The following is an 8038-nucleotide window of genomic DNA, read 5'->3' as shown; positions in this document are numbered from 1 at the left end:
GAAATTTATACACAATCACGAGCGAACGTGTTTAGTACTAGAACTGCTTTTTTTTTGTGTGTGTGTGTGTGTGTGTGTGTGTGTGTGTGTGTGTGTGTTCTCGGATTTATCCCATCAGTTGAAGACTTCAAAGCGTAGGCGGGACTTACCGTCAGCATTCAAATAACAATGGTCCCAAGAAATCATGAAGGCCTTTTTTGGTTCATAGGATAGGATTATCGTAGGAATAGAAATCTTATAGAAAATGAGATGACATGTATCTCAAATCCTATGAGTAGGAATATGAAATAAAATGTCATTTGATTGACAGCAAAGAAATTTTTTCATTAATTCTAGACTCATTTTTATTTTCCTATGAAATGTGGAGGATAGGAACCAATCCTATGTAGGAATAGGAATCCATTCCTATGAATCAAAGGGCTCTAAAGAAAAAAATCCTATAAAAATTCTATCCTCTAGAATTCCTATGATATTCCTCCAAACCAAAGGAGGCCGAAACCATGAACGGCATAGAGCATCTCTAACAAACCCCTTAAAACCTATATTTAAGAGCAAACATATTAAAACAGGAATTTAGGCCTCCTTTGGTTTGTAGGGATTTTATAGGATAGGATTTGCAAAGGAAAATTTTCTTTGAAGCCCTTTGGTTTATAGGAATGGATTCCTATTTCCATGTAAGATAGGAATCAATCCTTCACATTTTAAAAGAAAAAAAACATTAGCCTAGACTCAATGGAAAAATTCCTATCCTATGCACCAAATGGCATCTCTTCCTCTATAGGAAATGAGATGCATGTCATCTCACTTTTTATAATTTTCCTATTCCTATAAAATTCCTATCCTATGAACCAAACGAGGCCTTAAGCACTAGCTAGCAGATCTTTCATATCCATATTTTCCTAAAATTACTATTAATGTGGATATGGGTCGATCTCGTAACGCTTTATGTAAACCAACCACTTAACTATTACTATCGATCACGGTGAGAGAAACTAGATGATGCAGTGCTAAATGGAGTCAAGAGCAAAATCAAATCAATGAGAAGCAAGATCAAATCAACGAGATGCAAGCCGGAATCAAGTCGATGCAAGCCCAAAGAAGAAAATTTAAGAAGCTTCATCTTGCACTCGTAGCTGCTATCATGATTTGGTTCTTAATCCCAGGATCATTTTAAAGTTTTCTTTTGGTGGAAGCCATTGCACTGATGATGTTCTTAGTTTAGGTGACGACGAGTAGACATATCTTGTATGTAGTAGGCAATGGACAATTTCATAATGCTATGTATGATGTCAATGCCTAAAAGTTGTTGAATTATGCCATTATAATTTAAATATGTGTTTGAAATGAATTTGAGTTAAAATGTGCTTAATTTGTTTAGGGAAATAATTTATAGGAGATTTGCTAGACGAGAAATAATTATTTTCCTAAATAGTTTTAAGGAAATGGGACAGGGAGAAAAATTTGCACTTTTAGGATATGGGGTTTGCTAAGGATGCTCTTACCCCGGCTTTTGGAGTGCAAGTTCAACTAGTTATAAAATGAGTGAGCTTACTTTGACTTGAGCTAGAGGTCGAGTAGCGGAGTTGGCTCATGCTTAGCTTGTTGCGATCTTAAACTAGATATGAAATACAATAATAAGATGACCCCTTGACGATGATAGTGTTGAAATATGCCCTAGAGACAATAATATTATATTATTATATTTCTGTTATTCATAATCAAGAGTTTATATTTCATGCTATAACTGCTATGATCCTGGAATATGCGATTTAGTGGAAAACTCATATGCATGTGTGAAATGATAAACAGTAAGCAACATGTTCCTGGTCTCACCTCTAAGACCGGCTCAAGTGTTGTTGGTGATCACGCTTTTCGGATCTTAGGATATCGTTAAGTGTAACTATAGTTCTAAAACAACATTGCAGGTATGACGTTAGAAGAACGATCATATTGAATCGACCCAATACTTGTCTGTTATACTTTATGATCATATCGTCTGAAATCATATGTTATAACACAGAGTGTTAGCATGTGTTTTAGTTCCTCAGACCATGAGAATGTCTCAGTCACTTCCTACCAGACGGTGGGCTTTGGGTTGCTCAAACGTCATCTGTAACAAGGTGATCATAATGACAACTGTCGTGGTGGGCGCACGGCAGATGTCAAGGGATGTCTAAAAAGAGGAGGAGGCTCGAGGGCACCAGTGGGCTCTAGAGGCGAGGTCATCATGAGCGAGCGAGGGACGCAAGACATACCCATCCCTAGATTTAAGAAGATACAGTGGTGGTGAATATATGTGAAATGCGCTTGAAAACAAATTGCAAGATTACATAGGGAGGACGCTCGAGAGTAGTTACTGTGACCAACAAGCAACACTGCTAGGATCACAAACGCAACCACAAGGGAAACTTGATCAAGTCGCAAGAGTGCTCGATGCAAGTAGGAACAACATGTGTAGAAGCAGTTGAGGAAGCACCAGTGAAGTTAAAGAGAAGGTCATGTCTGTAGGAAGAAAAGAAGCTTCGTTGCGAACCATACCGTGTCACTGGTAGAGGGAATACTACAATCTCTCCCTTGCCTTTGACATGCCATTGCATGAGGACACCGCCCCACTGGCCAACAACCTATGAAGGGACAAGAAAGAAAGCCAAAGAAGTGATGAGAGAAATAATGAAACAACCTCGCCTCCACCACCGTCGTTGTTCCTTGAGAGCTAGGTACCACTGAAAGTGCAATATTGCACTAAAGTGTTTTTGACATTGATGACAACTTCATTTGTGTTTCTAACCGCATGCTCTAAGTGTTAACAGCCCTGATCAAACTAAAAGTGAAGCATGGATGGTTATTTTCTCTCTTATTGGAACAACGAAAAGCGGTGCACTCAAGAAAAGAAGGGTACCTTAATGTTTTCTTATTTCTTGAGTCCTTAGGGCAGCCGCACTATTAAGAGGGGGTGCATCATAAAAACATCCGGGGAATAAACTTACCTTCTCACATTGATCTGAAAATCCTAGTGCCAAGTCTCTGTTCAGGCCGGAACTTCCGAGGACCGGAATGTTCGGGCGGGGTCCGGGAAGCTTCCGGGGTACCCAGAGAAATTGCACTTTTCGTGCGATCTCTCTGTGTAGCCTGGAACCTCGCCGGAACCTGGCCGGAACTTCCGTCACCCGGAACTTCCGGGGCCGCCGGAACTTTCGAGCACCGGAACTTCTGTCCCCTGTGTCAGCAGCTTCCGGGGTACTACTGAGTGGTGCAAACCTTCTGTGTAGCCCGGAACCTGTCCGGAACTTGGACGGAACTTCTGGGGTCCGGAACTTCCGTCCATTGCCGGAACTTCCGGGCTGCGCAGAAATCTGCCTCCAACGGCCAGATTTCATCGCCACCTATAAATAGTCTTCTTCTTCCTCACGAAGGGGTTGACGACTCCATTTCTCTCACCTCCATTTTCAGACCTCGATTTCTTGGAGATCTCCCTCCTTAGCCAACCAAAGCTCTTGATCTTTTGAGAAGCAAAGGAGAAGTGCTCGATCTACACATTCACCAAAGCGAAAGTTGATTCCCCCTTGTTTTTGTGGTGCATCTTGTTACTCTTGAAGGTTGGAGACTCCTAGGCGGTAGGAGTGCTCCGGCGAGAAATCGACCATTGTGATTTTTCCCGGAAAGTTTGTGAGGGTTTGGAGACCACCCCAAGGTCTACCACTAGTGGTTGAGAAACGCCTTCGTGGTGTTGTCTCAAGAAGAGAATAGGGTGAGCCTTCGTGGCGTTGGTGTGCCTTCGTGGTAACATCCACCTCTCTAAACAGTGACGTAGCTTCCCTCCCAGATATGCAGCGCACTCTTACTTGGATGAGTGGTAATGAGAAGTTCTTTGCTCCGTTCTCCGTGCTGGCCGGTCTTTTGGGCTATGAGTATACTGACATTACTGCTGACCGTGGGTACAAGATTCACGACAAAGGGGTCTTCCAAGCTATTCACTTGGCTGATTTGTATCCTCCGTCCGGAAAGGTTGGATCTGTTGGTGATCTTCTGCCTTTCTATGACATCATGCACCGTATCTTTTGAGAGACCCTTGCAGTCAAGGTGGGTGACAAGAACAAGATTCGTGGCCACCTCATCAACCTTCTTCACTACACTTGTCATAACTCCGAGCAGGGCCCCATTGATGTGATGGAATTTATGTGGAATGAGATGTACAGTGTGGTAGTAAACCGCAAGGTTCCTATCTATGCTCCGTACATTACTGCTTTAATCGCTGAGGTTGCTCCTGATGTACTTGCGGGTCGGCGTCTGACTGGCCACTCCAGTGTTAACTTGCTTGTTAAGAAGGGCAAGGCAACTGCTCATGAGGGTGAAGATGAGGAGGAAGAGGAGCTACATGCTGGAAATCCACACCACTTTGAGCTTCGTCCCCGCTCACATACTTTTCATCATGGGGAGCCTAGTGACTCCGGGTCCAAGAAGAGCAACAAAATTTGGCGTATTCTCAAGAACATGTTTTGTCTTCAGCAAGATATGCATAAGAAGCAGTGGGAGGAGCACAAGTCTAGGAAGGAGAGCATGAAGGCTCTTAAGGATGGTATGCGTGCATCTGGTATGGACATTGCTCACGGCTCCGAGTCTAATGTGACTCCTTTTGAGAAATACCAGTCCCAGTTTGCTCGGTTTGATGTTGAAGCCGGTGATGAAGCCTCTTCTCACCGCCCTCCTCGCCCAGAATCTTCTGGAGAGTCGTCTGGTGACTCGTCTGCGTCCCTCTCCTAGGAGCTATTTGCGGATTCCTCCATCTTTCCTTTTTGCCATCTAGGTGACAACAGGGGGAGATGTTGTGATGCTTGATAGGGCTTATCGTTTATCCTTGAACCTTTGTTTTATTAGGGCTTATCGTTTATCCTTGAACCTTTGTTTTTATTTGGATCCTTGAACCTTTGTTCTTTATTTGCCTCCATTTGGATTTGAGCTTGCTATTTGAACCTATTTATGTTCTGTCAATTAATCTATCTGTGTGTGAGACACTTATGGCAAGGAGGTCACATGGCATATTCTATTTATTGTAAGAGATATCTATCAGGCTATGATTATATCTATATATGTACCCTCACTATGAAGAACAAAGGTTAGTAAAGTGTGCTATGTCTATATATCATTCTTCTGTGGGTATGCACAGTGATAGGGGGAGAATCCTCTAACCATGTCATCTCATTTCAAATGCAATCTTAAAATAAGGCATGGGTTGTGGGGGAGTACCTTCCTGTCATTAAAGTTGCTTATTTCTGTGTATACTTTATGAGTTTACCCTCTCAAGCATTGTTGTCATCTATGTCAAAAAGGGGGAGATTGAAAGTGCAATATTGCACTAAAGTGTTTTTGACATTGATGACAACTTCATTTGTGTTTCTAACCGCATGCTCTAAGTGTTAACAGCCCTGATCAAACTAAAAGTGAAGCATGGATGGTTATTTTCTCTCTTATTGGAACAACGAAAAGCGGTGCACTCAAGAAAAGAAGAGTACCTTAATGTTTTCTTATTTCTTGAGTCCTTAGGGCAGCCGCACTATTAAGAGGGGGTGCATCATAAAAACATCCGAGGAATCAACTTACCTTCTCACATTGATCTGAAAATCCTAGTGCCAAGTCTCTGTTCAGGCCGGAACTTCCGGGGACCGGAATGTCCGGGCGGGGTCTGGGAAGCTTCCCGGGTACCCAGAGAAACTGCACTTTTCGTGCGATCTCTCTGTGTAGCCCGGAACCTCGCCAGAACCTGGCCGGAACTTCCGTCACCCGGAACTTCCGGGGCCGCCGGAACTTCCGTCACCCGGAACTTCCGGGCACCGGAACTTCCGTCCCTTGTGTCAGCACATTCCGGGGTACTACTGAGTGGTGCAAACCTTCTGTGTAGCCCGGAACCTGTCCGTAACTTGGCTGGAACTTCCGGGGTCCGGAACTTCCGTCCGTTGCCGGAACTTCTGGGCTGCGCAGAAATCTGCCTCCAACGGCCAGATTTCATCCCCACCTATAAATAGTCTTCTTCTTCCTCATGAAGGGGTTGACGATTCCATTTATCTCACCTCCATTTTCAGACCTCGATTTCTTGGAGATTTCCCTCCTTAGCCAACCAAAGCTCTTGATCTTTTGAGAAGCAAAGGAGGAGTGCTCGATCTACACATTCACCAAAGCGAAAGTTGATTCCCCCTTGTTTTTGTGGTGCATCTTGTTACTCTTGGAGGTTGGAGACTCCTAGGCGGTAGGAGTGCTCCGGCGAGAAATCGACCATTGTGATTTTTCCCAGAAAGTTTGTGAGGGTTTGGAGACCACCCCAAGGTCTGCCACTAGTGGTTGATAAACGCCTTCGTGGTGTTGTCTCAAGGAGAAAATAGGGCGAGCCTTCGTGGCGTTGGTGTGCCTTCGTGGTAACATCCACCTCTCTAAACGGTGACGTAGCTTCCCTCCAAGGAAGTGAACATCGGCATACATCCTCGTCTCTCGGAGTTGCGGTTATCCCTAACCCTAACTCTCTACTTGTGGTTACTTGTCTTTTAGCACTTACTTATATCATCTTGTGCTTGCTTACTCATACATATATTTGTGTCACTTGTTTATCTTGCTTAGCTCATTAGTATCATACTTGCAATTGTTAGGCTCACTTTCATTTTCCGCATTATTGCCTAAAATTGCTTAGTAACAATTAAAATTTGTAATTGTACCTATTCACCCCCCCTCTAGGTCCATCTCGATCCTTTCAATTGGTATCAGAGCCTCGTGCTCTATTCTTGTGGCTTAACCGCCCTAGAGCGAGATGAACCCCGATGGGACTCCCCGTGTTGTAGATCCGAAGGATAAAGGCGAGGCTTCTTCTGAAGTTAAGACCTTTACTTCTGAGGATCTAGAACGGGCCCTTGCTAAGCAAAAGGAGCATGATGCTTCTCTTGAGGCCTTGGTCCAAATGAGGATAGCCACGTTGTCCATGGTGCTTGCACCACTTTTGGGTGGTGCGGCTTCGAGGCCAACTGTGCCTACTCCGTCACTTGGTCAACAACCTCCTAGCAATGAACACTCTAGTGTTCCTTGGCTTTATGCAAGACCCCAAGTTGAGAAACCTAAATATAACCCTCAAGGCAAACCTCCTTTACTTGATGCCACTTCCGATTTTGCCTTGTGGAGAGTTGCTATGCAGGATCATCTTCGATATGGAAATGATGAGATGCTGGAGATCTTGGAGTATGGTTACCATGTGGTTGATCCAAAGAATCCTACACTAAGAGAAATTTATGACAAGAATCTCAATGACACTGCAACCATGTGTATAAGGAGAGGTATGGTTGAAAAGCAAAGGAGACCTTTCATACACATCACAAGTGCCAAGGAACTATGGGAAAGTATTATAAGATCCAAGACCGGTACCTCTACCCTCCGGAGTGCTCAATATGAAATTGCCAAGGGGCAATTGCAAAACTTTTGTATGGAGAAAGGTGAAACTCCCAATCAACTCCTTGAGCGCCTCATGACTCTCACCGCTAATATTGAGTCGTGTGAGTGTGACAAGACATAAGATGGATTCAACATGACTAAGCGATTCCTTGTGGACAAGTTGCTCCATGCTCTTACTCCATATCACCATCAAATGGTATGGGACATAAGACAACACCATGCCTTCAAGGAAATGACTACAGATGACATCATATCCACTTTCCAACTATTTGAAGAGTCAAAGGAAAATGCTACAAAACATCTTGCCATGCATGGTACTCCATAATCAAAGATCAATCTTGCATTGAAGGCTAAGCATGCATGTGAAGATGAGCAAAGTGAAGAAGAAGAAGATGATGATGATGAAGAAGATGTTGGAAATATGCCCTAGAGGCAATAATAAAAGGATTATTATTATATTTCCTTGTTCATGATAATTGTCTTTTATTCATGCTATAATTGTGTTATCCGGAAATCGTAATACATGTGTGAATACATAGACACCAACATGTCCCTAGTAAGCCTCTAGTTGACTAGCTCGTTGATCAACAGATAGTCATGGTTTCCTGACTAT

Source organism: Triticum aestivum, chromosome 5A (genome assembly GCF_018294505.1).
Source record: "Triticum aestivum cultivar Chinese Spring chromosome 5A, IWGSC CS RefSeq v2.1, whole genome shotgun sequence".
NCBI lineage: Eukaryota > Viridiplantae > Streptophyta > Magnoliopsida > Poales > Poaceae > Triticum > Triticum aestivum.
The sequence above is the reverse complement of the archived record's forward strand: the minus strand, read 5'-3'. Positions refer to the sequence as shown.